Source organism: Astyanax mexicanus, unplaced genomic scaffold (assembly GCF_023375975.1).
Source record: "Astyanax mexicanus isolate ESR-SI-001 unplaced genomic scaffold, AstMex3_surface scaffold_41, whole genome shotgun sequence".
NCBI classification, from domain to species: Eukaryota; Metazoa; Chordata; class Actinopteri; order Characiformes; family Acestrorhamphidae; genus Astyanax; species Astyanax mexicanus.
In genome coordinates, this window is record NW_026040051.1 from 38,769 (window position 1) to 52,204 (window position 13,436).

A 13,436-nucleotide genomic window follows, 5' to 3' on the forward strand; every position below is an offset into this window, starting at 1 on the left:
GACTCATTAAAGAACAGGTAATATTATTTATACTGTGACTTTGGCTGAGAAAAACACTGGGAATGTGTGAGTGTGTTTAATGTGTTATTTTAGCTTGGACAGTTTTAGCTTTGGGTTAAAGAATAAAAGCACATGAAAATCAGCCAAAAAAAAAAACACCCATCGGCCAATTTGACTGTGAAGAAATCAGAACTGGCGCTGATGCTGTACTGCCAACACTGACAGTCTTTTTTTCTGCTATTGCATAAATCAAGCTTGCACTGATATGGGACCTGTGAACTAATGTCCCATAATTCACCTGCACCCACTATCAGCCCTCACTACAACTCCAATAATTCACCTGCACCCACTATAAGACCTCACTCCAACTCCCATAATTCACCTGCACCCACTATTAGACCTCACTCCAACTCCCATAATTCACCTGCACCCACTATTAGACCTCACTCCAACTCCCATAATTCACCTGCACCCACTATCAGACCTTCACTACAACTCCCATAATTCACCTGCACCCACTATAAGACCTCACTACAACTCCCATAATTCACCTGCACCCACTATCAACCCTCACTCCAACTCCCATAATTCACCTGCACCCACTATCAGCCCTCACTACAACTCCCATAATTCACCTGCACCCACTATTAGACCTCACTCCAACTCCCATAATTCACCTGCACCCACTATAAGACCTCACTACAACTCCCATAATTCACCTGCACCCACTATCAACCCTCACTCCAACTCCCATAATTCACCTGCACCCACTATCAGCCCTCACTACAACTCCCATAATTCACCTGCTCCCACTATCAGCCCTCACTACAACTCCCATAATTCACCTGCACCCACTGTCAACCCTCACTCCAACTCCCATAATTCACCTGCACCCACTATTAGACCTCACTACAACTCCCATGATTCACCTGCACCCACTATCAGCCCTCACTGCAACTCCCATAATTCATAATTGAATATAAGCTGAGTATAAGATAAATAACTGCAGATATTTTATCAGTGTCTTTTAGTGTCCCATCCAGTAAATACATCTGCATATATATGTTTCAGATCTTACTCATATATAAAGCTGCAGTGTGCTTACTGGTTTAATCAGTGCTCTGGCTGTATTGATATGACTGGACTGTGGTGGTGTGCTCGTAGATTAAATGTGTGTAACAGAAGCTGAGGGTGAGCAGCAGTGGAGATGATTTCCTCACAGTTCCAGTGTGAAATCTGACCAGCACACACACGCCCGAGGGGCTCTTTCAGTCTGGGCTTCATCTTAGTTTGAAAGTCTGGCTCATCAAGTGGTTTAGTGCAGTGTGTGGGTACAGCTCCTCAGGGTTTGGAGTGGGCTGAAAGTCAGGATGGCTAGGTTCCAGCGGTGTGTGCTGACCCGTCCATCGTCTGCTTCAGGAGAGAACCCCACCCCCATAGATACTATTACTGTCATTAGAACATTATTACTGCTCCCCAGTGCTCTACTCTACCATCAGGAGATCATGTGTTCACTGGTGTGTGTGTACTGGTTGAGAGTGTGTGTGTGTGTGTGTGTGTGTGTGTGTGTGTGTGTACTGGTGTACCTGTACTGTTTGAGTGTGTGTGTGTGTGTGTGTGTGTGTGTACTGGTGTACCTGTACTGTTTGAGAGTGTGTGTGTGTGTGTGTGTGTGTGTACTGGTGTACCTGTACTGTTTGAGAGTGTGTGTGTGTGTGTGTGTGTGTACTGGTGTACCTGTACTGTTTGAGTGTGTGTGTGTGTGTGTACTGGTGTACCTGTACTGTTTGAGTGTGTGTGTGTGTGTGTGTGTGTGTGTACTGGTGTACCTGTACTGTTTGAGAGTGTGTGTGTGTGTGTGTGTGTGTGTACTGGTGTACCTGTACTGTTTGAGAGTGTGTGTGTGTGTGTGTGTGTGTACTGGTGTACCTGTACTGTTTGAGTGTGTGTGTGTGTGTGTACTGGTGTACCTGTACTGTTTGAGAGTGTGTGTGTGTGTGTGTGTGTGTACTGGTGTACCTGTACTGTTTGAGTGTGTGTGTGTGTGTGTGCTGGTGTACCTGTACTGTTTGAGAGTGTGTGTGTGTGTGTGCTGGTGTACCTGTACTGTTTGAGAGTGTGTGTGTGTGTGTGTGTGTGTACTGGTGTACCTGTACTGTTTGAGAGTGTGTGTGTGTGTGTGTGTGTGTGTGTACTGGTGTACCTGTACTGTTTGAGAGTGTGTGTGTGTGTGTGTGTACTGGTGTACCTGTACTGTTTGAGAGTGTGTGTGTGTGTGTGTGTGTGTGTACTGGTGTACCTGTACTGTTTGAGAGTGTGTGTGTGTGTGTGTGTGTGTACTGGTGTACCTGTACTGTTTGAGAGTGTGTGTGTGTGTGTGTGTACTGGTGTACCTGTACTGTTTGAGAGTGTGTGTGTGTGTGTGTGTGTGTGTGTGTGTGTACTGGTGTAAATGTACGGGTTGAGAGTGTGTGTGTGTGTGTACTGGTGTACCTGTACTGTTTGAGAGTGTGTGTGTGTGTGTGTGTACTGGTGTAAATGTACTGTTTGAGAGTGTGTGTGTGTGTGTACTGGTGTAAATGTACTGTTTGAGAGTGTGTGTGTGTGTGTGTGTGTACTGGTGTAAATGTACTGGTTGAGTGTGTGTGTGTGTGTGTGTACTGGTTGAGTGTGTGTGTGTGTGTGTGTGTACTGGTGTAAATGTACTGGTTGAGTGTGTGTGTGTGTGTGTGTACTGGTTGAGTGTGTGTGTGTGTGTGTGTGTGTGCTGGTTGAGTGTGTGTGTGTGTGCTGGTTGAGTGTGTGTGTGTACTGGTGTACCTGTACTGTTTGAGAGTGTGTGTGTGTGTGTGTACTGGTGTAAATGTACTGTTTGAGAGTGTGTGTGTGTGTGTACTGGTGTAAATGTACTGTTTGAGAGTGTGTGTGTGTGTGTACTGGTGTAAATGTACTGTTTGAGAGTGTGTGTGTGTGTGTACTGGTGTAAATGTACTGGTTGTGTTCTGCTGAAATGGTCAGTAAGAGTAACTATCAGGTAGGTAGCAGAAACTCAGAGTTGACTCTCTGTGGTCTGAGATGAATCTTTTGGCTCAGTGTAGTGGACAGAGGGTAAATGCTGGAGAGATTGGCATATTGATCAGTCCTTCAGAGTGATCGGTGAAGCTCACAGCTACAGAATCAATCACTCAGTACGACTCCTCTCAGCCTTTCAGTGAGGGATGAAGACGGTTCATGTTGCCTCTTAAAGATTTTTAGTTCTGAATGCTCAAGTTCAGTTCAAACTGAGGCTCACAAAAATTAGAATAAATTCTATACAAAACAGTGTACACCGACATGCCAGATGTCATGGGAACCGAACTGTTTCCAATGACTTTTTCCCCAAAAGTTAAAGGGTTGTGTGATGTGATGCTATATTAGAGCAGTACGATGCTGGGTTAGACGGTGTGATACTGGGTTAGGTGTAAGGGCTGGTGGCCGACTGAGGCGTCCTCCGGGGCATCGGAGGGCGTGCCAGCCCAGCGCCGAGGGTTAATTGGCTAATTACCAACACCTGCTATGAACACCTTAAAAGCCACGCCAACCAGCCACTCGGCGCTGGATCTTTGACACTCATGGGAGCGAATCTATGCCCACATTTTCTCTGAGCTCCGGCTCTCATTGCCCTTCTTTCCTATCCACGGCAAGTGCCGTTTTTCCCTCTCAAGTTTGGTGTGGCTGTGTAGAGCAGTGTGCTCCACCGCTCTCCTCTCGTTCTCTGAGTCTTTGTTTGTTTGTGTGTGTGTGTGTGTGTAGCAGCCGCCGCGAGGCACGCGGTGTGCTCACCTTTTCTCTCTCCTCGCTGTTCCTCTCCTCTCTGGTGGAGCAGCGTTTAATCCATAAGCACCTTAGTTCACTTCTTTGTTTAGTTTGGAAGCTCTTTTGTTTTTACCTCGCGCCATAAGAGGTAGCCGCACTTCCAGGCGGTCTTTGTTTACATTTTCTCCCCCTCTCTTTCACTCACGCTCTGCGTGAGGTTTGTTTTCCACCCGTTTTCCTCCTCCGCCCGTTTTCGTTCACTAAGTTGGATCTGCGCAGTGCCTATAATCTAGTCAGGATCATGGCGGGCGACGAATGGAAGACGGCGTTCATCACCCCCTCTGGGCACTATGAGTACCTGGTAATGCCCTTCGGGTTGATGAATGCCCCTGCTGTCTTCCAGGGGTATATTAATGAGGTGCTCCGGGAGGTGTTGGACAGGTACGTGTTCGTTTACCTGGACAACATACTTGTGTACAGTCGTTCGGTGAATGAACACGTTACCCATGTCCGACGTGTGCTCCAGCTACTCCTAGAGAACCACCTCTACGTCAAACTGGAGAAGTCCGAGTTCCATGTGCAGACAATGTCCTTCTTGGGATTCGTGGTGTCCCATAACACCCTGCACATGGACCCCACCAAGGTCAAGGCAGTCGAGAGCTGGCCCCAACCCACCTCGGTACGCCTGGTCCAGCGCTTCCTGGGCTTTGCTAATTTTTTCCGGCGGTTCATCCAGAACTTTAGCACTGTGGCCGCCCCACAGACCGCCCTGACCAGGAAGACCTCAGGGCGGTTCACCTGGACCACAGAAGCCCAGGAGGCATTTGAGGCAATTTGAGGCTGTGAAGCTCGCCCTAGAAGAGTGGAGGCACTGGCACTGGAAAGGGGCCGAACACCCCTTTCTGGTCTGGACAGACCACAAAAACCTGGCCTACATCCAACAGGCCAGGCGCCTAAATCCATGCCAGGCCAGATGGGGGTTGTTTTTTACCCGGTTTGATTTCGTCTTGTCATACCGCCCTGGGTCCAAGAACATCAAACCGGACGCCCTCTCTCACCAGTGGGAACAACCTCCCTCTCCTAAGCGAGCCCTCCACCGTGTTACCTCCGGCCAGGATCCTGGCGCCCCTTCGGTGGGGACTCTTGGACACCATCAGACGGGCCCAAGAGACAGATCCCGGTCCGGGGAATGGCCCACCAGGCCGGGATTATGTACCTCCCTCCCTCAGGAAAAGGGTACTCACCTGGGGACACTCCTCACCTCAGGTTGCACATCCAGGGGTCACACGCACGCTCAAGTTCCTGGGGCGCCAGTTTTGGTGGCCCCGCATGGAAAAAGACGTGCGTGCCCACGTGGCCGCCTGTGTAGCATGCGCGCAGGGTAAGGACCCCAGAACCAGGCCCACGGGTCTGCTGCACCCTCTAGCGGTCCCCTCAAGTCCCTGGTCACACCTGTCCATGGACTTTATCACGGGGTTGCCCCCGTCTCGGGGCAACACCGTGATACTAGTCATTGTGGACAGGTTTTCCAAGGCTGGTCGCTTTGTGGCTCTGCCCAAGCTACCAACCGCGCAGGGGACTGCAGAGGCGCTGCTGGACCAGGTGGTCCGCATCCACGGACCACCCGCTGACATTGTCTCAGACCGTGGGGTGCAGTTCACCAGCCGGTTCTGGGGGGCCTTTTGCCGCTTACTGGGGGCTGAGGTCAGCCTGTCCTCGGGGTTCCACCCCCAGTCCAACGGTCAGACAGAGAGGGTCAACCAGGATCTGGAAAGGACCCTCCGCTGTCTGGCTTCCTCTGCCCCTTCTACCTGGTCCGACCAACTGAAGTGGGCGGAGTATGCCCACAACACACTCTGGCACTCATCTTTGGGAATGTCGCCTTTTGAGTGCCAGTTTGGGTATGCTCCGCCTGCTTTCCCCGGATAGGAGACTACTACAGGGGTGTTCTCGGCCGACCAGACGGTCAGACGTTGCCACAGAGCCTGGAGGAAGGCTTGTCTGCCAGGGTGACCCAGAAACGCCATGCAGACAGGAGACGGCAGCCCGCCCCCTCATACAGGGTTGGCCAACGAGTCTGGCTATCGGCCAAGGACCTTCCGTTGCGGGGTACCCCACGCAAACTGGCCCCGCGGTATGTGGGGCCATTTAAAATCACTCGCCGGATCAATCCGGTATCATACCGGCTCGCCCTGCCACCTGCCCTTAGTAGAGTCCACCCGACCTTCCATGTGTCCCGCCTCAGGCCCTACCTCTGTTCTTTGGGTACGGCTGCTCCCCCGGGTCCCCGCACCATTGGTGGTGCCCCCGCCTATTCCGTCCGCCGGCTCCTGGACTCCCGAAGGGTGCGCGGGGGTCTCCAGTACCTGGTGGACTGGGAGGGGTACGGCCCGGAGGAGCGGTCCTGGGTGCCTGCTAGACACGTTTTGGACCCGGAACTGGTTAGGGCTTTTCGGCGGGAATGTGTATATATATAATATTATTATATAATATTATATATCCTATTAAAAAAAAAAAAAATATATATATATATATATATATATATATATATATATATATATATATATATATATATATATATATAGTAACGATTATATATTATTATTATTATTATTATTATTATTATTATTATACTGGGTTAGGGTTGGGCAGTAAAATGCTGGGTTAGACGGTGTGATACTGGGTTAGGGTTGGGATGTGAAATGCTGGGTTAATGTTGGTCAGTAAAATGCTGGGTTAGACGGTGTGATACTGGGTTAGTGGTTGGGATGTAAAATGCTGGGTTAGACGGTGTGATACTGGGTTGAGGTTCGGATGTAAAATGCTGGACTATGGTTGGTCAGTAAAATGCTGGGTTAGACGGTGTGATACTGGGTTAGGGTTGGATAGATAGATAGATAGATAGATAGATAGATAGATAGATAGATAGATAGATAGATAGATAGATAGATAGATAGATAGATACTTTATTGATCCCCGGGGGGAAATTCTTGGCATCCAGCAGCAGGTTACACAATACACAAAGTTAAAAAAGATAAAATATAAAATATAAAGATACATATAAATACAATCAAATAAGAAATAGAATATACAGTGTAAATGTACAGTCTTCGTGTGTGTGTGTGTAATGGAGATGGAGAATGGAGGTAGTGCAGTTGAACACAATAGACAGTGAACACCAGTTGATGTGCATAATGTGAGGATAACTGATGTCAGCCAAACAGAAAGTGCAAATACACAGTTATATAATAATTTAAATTAAATTAAGCAGTGCAAAAGATACGTAAACAGTAGATTAATTAACTAGTGAATGAACTACTAGTGCAAAATATGGTAGAACTATAAAAAGTGTTCTAGGCATCAGCAAGTCTGAGAGTGTGTCCATAGCTGGGGGTGTGTCCATGGTGTGGCCAGAGTGGCCGGAATGAAAAAGTTTCACAGAGTCTTTAGTTTGCTGTGCTGAGAGGAGTTGAACAGTCTTATGGCCTGAGGAACAAAAGACTTTCGGAGTCTGTCTGTGGAGCAGGACTGGGACAGCAGTCTGCCGCTGAATGAGCTCCTCTGCCTGGTGATGGTGCTGTGCAGAGGGTGGTGAACATTGTCCATGATGTTCAGCAGCTTACTGAGGGCTCTCCTCTCTGCCAGTGGTGTTAAGGACTCCAGCTCTAATCCCAGCACAGAACCAGCTTTCCTCACCAGCCTGTCCAGTCGTCCAGCATCCCTCTTGCTGATGCTGCCTCCCCAACACACAACAGTGTAAAAGAGGATGCTGGCTACCACAGTCTGGTAGAACATCAGCAGGAGTTTCTGGCAGATGTTGAAAGCCCTGAGCCTTCTGAGGAAGTACAGTCTGCTCTGAGCCTTCCTGTAGAGGGAGTCAGTGTTCACTGACCAGTCCAGCCTGTCGTCCAGGTGCACACCAAGGTATTTGTAGGATTTGACCACCTCCACGTCGACCCCCTCGATGGAGATTGGCCGCTGAGCAGAGGGCCTGGACCTCCTGAAGTCTATGCACATCTCCTTGGTTTTGGAGATGTTCAGCTGCAGATGGTTCATCATGCTGGGTTCATCGGTTCATCGGTTCATCGGTAAAATGCTGGGTTAGACGGTGTGATACTGGGTTAGGGTTGGGCAGTAAAATGCTGGGTTAGACGGTGTGATACTGGGTTAGGGTTGGGAAGTAAAATGCTGGGTTAGACGGTGTGATACTGGGTTAGGGTTGGGAAGTAAAATGCTGGGTTAGACGGTGTGGTACTGGGTTAGGGTTGGGAAGTAAAATGCTGGGTTAGACGGTGTGATACTGGGTTAGGTTTGGTAGTAAAATGCTGGGTTAGAAGGTGTGATACTGGGTTAGGGTTGGGCAGTAAAATGCTGGGTTAGACTGTGTGATACTGGGTTAGGGTTGGGATGTAAAATGCTGGGTTAGACGGTGTGGTACTGGGTTAGGGTTGGGAAGTAAAATGCTGGGTTAGACGGTGTGATACTGGGTTAGGTTTGGTAGTAAAATGCTGGGTTAGAAGGTGTGATACTGGGTTAGGTTTGGTAGTAAAATGCTGGGTTAGAAGGTGTGATACTGGGTTAGGGTTGGGCAGTAAAATGCTGGGTTAGACTGTGTGATACTGGGTTAGGGTTGGGATGTAAAATGCTGGGTTGGGTGGTGTGATACTGGGTTAGGGTTGGGAAGTAAAATGCTGGGTTAGACGGTGTGATACTGGGTTAGGGTTGGGCAGTAAAATGCTGGGTTAGATGGTGTGATACTGGGTTAGGGTTGGGCAGTAAAATGCTGGGTTAGATGGTGTGATACTGGGTTAGGGTTGGGATGTGAAATGCTGGGTTAATGTTGGGATTTAAAATGCTGGGTTAATGTTGGGCAGTAAAATGCTGGGTTAGACGGTGTGATACTGGGTTAGGTTTGGTAGTAAAATGCTGGGTTAGACGGTGTGATACTGGGTTAGGGTTGGGCAGTAAAATGCTGGGTTAGACGGTGTGATACTGGGTTAGGGTTGGGCAGTAAAATGCTGGGTTAGACGGTGTGATACTGGGTTAGGGTTGGGATGTGAAATGCTGGGTTAATGTTGGGATGTAAAATGCTGGGTTAGACGGTGTGATACTGGGTTAGGTTTGGTAGTAAAATGCTGGGTTAGACGGTGTGATACTGGGTTAGGGTTGGGCAGTAAAATGCTGGGTTAGACGGTGTGATACTGGGTTAGGGTTGGGATGTGAAATGCTGGGTTAATGTTGGGATGTAAAATGCTGGGTTAGACGGTGTGGAACTGGGTTTGGGTTGGGCAGTAAAATGCTGGGTTAGACGGTGTGATACTGGGTTAGGGTTGGGATGTAAAATGCTGGGTTAATGTTGGGATGTAAAATGCTGGGTTAGACGGTGTGATACTGGGTTAGGTTTGGTAGTAAAATGCTGGGTTAGACGGTGTGATACTGGGTTAGGGTTGGGCAGTAAAATGCTGGGTTAGACGGTGTGATACTGGGTTAGGGTTGGGCAGTAAAATGCTGGGTTAGACGGTGTGATACTGGGTTAGGGTTGGGCAGTAAAATGCTGGGTTAGACGGTGTGATACTGGGTTAGGGTTGGGATGTGAAATGCTGGGTTAATGTTGGGATGTAAAATGCTGGGTTAGACGGTGTGGAACTGGGTTAGGTTTGGTAGTAAAATGCTGGGTTAGAAGGTGTGATACTGGGTTAGGGTTGGGCAGTAAAATGCTGGGTTAGACTGTGTGATACTGGGTTAGGGTTGGGATGTAAAATGCTGGGTTGGGTGGTGTGATACTGGGTTAGGGTTGGGAAGTAAAATGCTGGGTTAGACGGTGTGATACTGGGTTAGGGTTGGGCAGTAAAATGCTGGGTTAGATGGTGTGATACTGGGTTAGGGTTGGGATGTGAAATGCTGGGTTAATGTTGGGATTTAAAATGCTGGGTTAATGTTGGGCAGTAAAATGCTGGGTTAGACGGTGTGATACTGGGTTAGGGTTGGGATGTGAAATGCTGGGTTAATGTTGGGATGTAAAATGCTGGGTTAGATGGTGTGATACTGGGTTAGGGTTGGGATGTGAAATGCTGGGTTAATGTTGGGATTTAAAATGCTGGGTTAATGTTGGGCAGTAAAATGCTGGGTTAGACGGTGTGATACTGGGTTAGGGTTGGGATGTGAAATGCTGGGTTAATGTTGGGATGTAAAATGCTGGGTTAGACGGTGTGGAACTGGGTTTGGGTTGGGTGGTAAAATGCTGGGTTAGACGGTGTGGAACTGGGTTTGGGTTGGGTGGTAAAATGCTGGGTTAGGGTTGGGTGTTGATTTTTATTTTAGCACAACACTGCCATATGACACAATATTTTAAAAGTGAAAGAGTTTCTAAATAAACTGAATAAAAAAAAGTAAGGTAATCACTTATCATATTTATGTTTGTTATTTATAAAAGAATTGTGTGTGATGGTCAGATTAAAGAGCAACTGATTTATATAAGTTGTTGCTTAACGATGAGAATGAAATGTCATGTCCCTGGCAACCTCCTCCTGTTTCATGGTAATAAGCAACATCATTATTACAGCCTTAGCTGTTCATTATGTGTGTGTGTGTGTGTGCGTGTGTGTGCTCATTGCAGTGCCTGCAGAGAAACTGAACTCACCTACAGGACCAAATCATGCTGCTGAAAGAGCAAAACTGTACTTGAATAAAAAGTTTAATAAACATTGTCCTCTTTAGTGTTCAGAACAGACATGTTTCTATAATATGCTCCTTGTCTCCACAGTTTAACATTTCAAATCAAGTCATTTGTAAATTAAAGGGCATCTGCATGTATTAGGGTTTATCATATTGAAATATACTCATATATACCCTCCATCCCCCTCCTTTCAGGGCACAATAGTATTTGGGAAACAGCAAATATAAGTACATTAAAGAGTCATATTTAGCACTGTGGAGAGGTCTGACATGGTGTGTAATGATTACAGACTGTAGTGCTGTATCTGTTTTTCTGTAGACTTTCTTATTCTCAGCACTGCACTGATTAGCATGGTGGTGGTGTATGAGGTGTTATTGTGTGTTGAGCTGGTACAGTGAGTGGATCAGATACAGCAGTGATTAGCACTGATTAGCATGGTGGTGGTGTATGAGGTGTTAGTGTGTGTTGAGCTGGTACAGTGAGTGGATCAGATGCAGCAGTGATTAGCATGGTGGTGGTGTATGAGGTGTTAGTGTGTGTTGAGCTGGTACAGTGAGTGGATCAGATACAGCAGTGATTAGCAGTGATTAGCATGGTGGTGGTGTATGAGGTGTTAGTGTGTGTTGAGCTGGTGGTACAGTGAGTGGATCAGATACAGCAGTGATTAGCATGGTGGTGGTGTATGAGGTGTTAGTGAGTGTTGAGCTGGTACAGTGAGTGGATCAGATGCAGCAGTGCTGCTGGAGTTTTTAAACACTGTGTTTTATCTCTCACTGTCCTCCACTCTGATACACACTCCTACCTACAGCTGAAACAGCTTGTAGATAAAGTAAACTCAGAGACAGAAGTTCTGAATCTGTTGCTTACAGTGTAGCTCATTCCCTAGTCCTTCATCAGTGCCCACAAGATGCAGTTGTGCAGTGCTGCACTGTCTGATCCACTCACCGTTCCAGCTCAACACACACTAACACCTCATACACCACCACCATGCTAATCAGTGCTAATCACTGCTGTATCTGATCCACTCACTGTACCAGCTCAACACACACTAACACCTCATACACCACCACCATGCTAATCAGTACTAATCACTGCAGTGCTAAGAATACACCACCCACCCAAATAATAATAATAATAATAATAATAATAATAATAATAATAATAATAAAAGAAAAAAAAAATAATAATAATAATAGCTACTCTGTGGTGGTCTACACAGAGCTCCTATATTCTTTAGTATACAGTATGTGTAGAAACAAGGTGGTGTTAATGTTATCACTGATGAGTGTGTATATAAATTCATATGGGGTATACTGTAATATTATGTATAGATTCTTATAAATAAGAATATAATACATGGAGGATGTATTTTTTTCTTTATGAGATGTAACAATAAGAATATATGTGTGTGTGTGTGTGTGTGTGTGTGATCCAGCAGAAAAAGCTTCAGTAAGGATCTGCATGTTTCTGCTGAAGAGTGTTTTTTGAAATCACGGCTGTTTTGAAATTGAATCGGTTTCTGAGTGCTCCACGAGTGCCAACAAAGTGCCCACCCAGCCTAAAGAGCGCCCACTTTAGTGTATTGTAGGAGGCCCAACGCTACATTCTGAAGTCCCACTGTGTTTAACCTGCTGAAATTAGGGGCTGTGGTTGTGAATGCGTGGCACGTCGCCGCGTTTCCTTTGTATTCAGAGCTAATCTGTCTGTGCGCTCCCGGTACAGTGGCTAATGTTGTAGAGCGCCGGCTCCGGCGTGTTCGCTCTTTAATCTGCTGCTCCACACTGGAGAATCCAGCCTACTTGCTTTTGTTCAGATGCGCCACTGTGATGGGAGGGATAATGAGGCATTGTGGGAAATATAATGAATCTTTGTGTGGTGATTGCTTTGCTGTGTTATAGCTGCAGCATTTTCTGTGCTATGAAAACCTTCCGCCTGTTCATGAGCTGGAGTTATTGCTTAAGACAGGAAGCAGTAATGCAGCAAATACGAGATACTGGAAACTTGTTGGAAATAATTAAATGTTTTTTTGATACTTCATGAATAATACATAGCAATATTATTCACTTGAGTAGAACCTAGTGATTTCTGTGATGTAATGAACACAAATTGCAGAAAGATACAGTAACATGAAAAAGTTTGGGCACCTCTAATCATTTTCATGATTTTCCTTTATAAATCATTGGTTGTTTGAATCTGCAATAGTAAAGTGTAAATTTAAGTAAAGTGTTTGTGCTGTGTTCTTTTTCCTCCTTCAGTTAACTCAATTTCAGTTTCATCAGTCCACAGAACCTTATTATTCCAAAATGAAGCTGGCTTGTTTAAATGTGCTTTAGCTTTAGCATACCTCAAGTGACTCTGTTTGTGGCTCAGAAAAGGCTTCTTCTGCATTTCTCTCTCATACAGACTCTCCTTGTGTAAAGTGAGCTGAATAGTGAACGATGCACAGTGACTCCATCTGCAGTAAGATGATGATGTAGGTGTTTGGAGCTCTGAAAGTCTGTTGTTTGACTATGACTGTTTTCTCCATCCTTCTCCTCTGATTATCTGAGATTTCTCTTGTTCTGTCACTTCAGGTCTTAACTAGAACTGTTCCTGTGATCTTTCATTTCCTCACTCTGTTCCTCACAGTGGAAACTGCAGCTGAAATCTCTGAGATTTGAGCTTTTTCTATCCTTCCCCTAAACCATGATGTTGAACAATCTTTGTTTTCAGGTAATTTGAGAGATGTGTTTTGAGGCTCTCATGTTGCTGCCCTTTAAAAAAAATGCAAAGAGATGGAAAAACCTGCAATTGTCCACCTTAACCCTTTCTCACAATTGGATTCACCGGTGTATGTAGGTCAAGGAGCTTACCAAATAAAATGTGTTTCACTAATGAGTGCTAAAGGTATTAAAATCAATAAAATGACAACTTTAAATGACAAATTTTTGGCCAATTTCTGTAAATCCTATGAAATTCGTTTAAC

The 13,436-nt window shown here is 46.2% G+C and overlaps 1 protein-coding gene across 1 annotated transcript in view; it reads left to right on the forward strand.

The window, feature by feature from the left end:
- Positions 1–13,436, forward strand: part of LOC103038855 (protein kinase C-binding protein NELL1) — a gene marked incomplete at its 5' end in the record, with an annotated part of 349,348 nt that overhangs the window by 21,436 nt on the left and 314,476 nt on the right. The window lies entirely within an intron of this gene.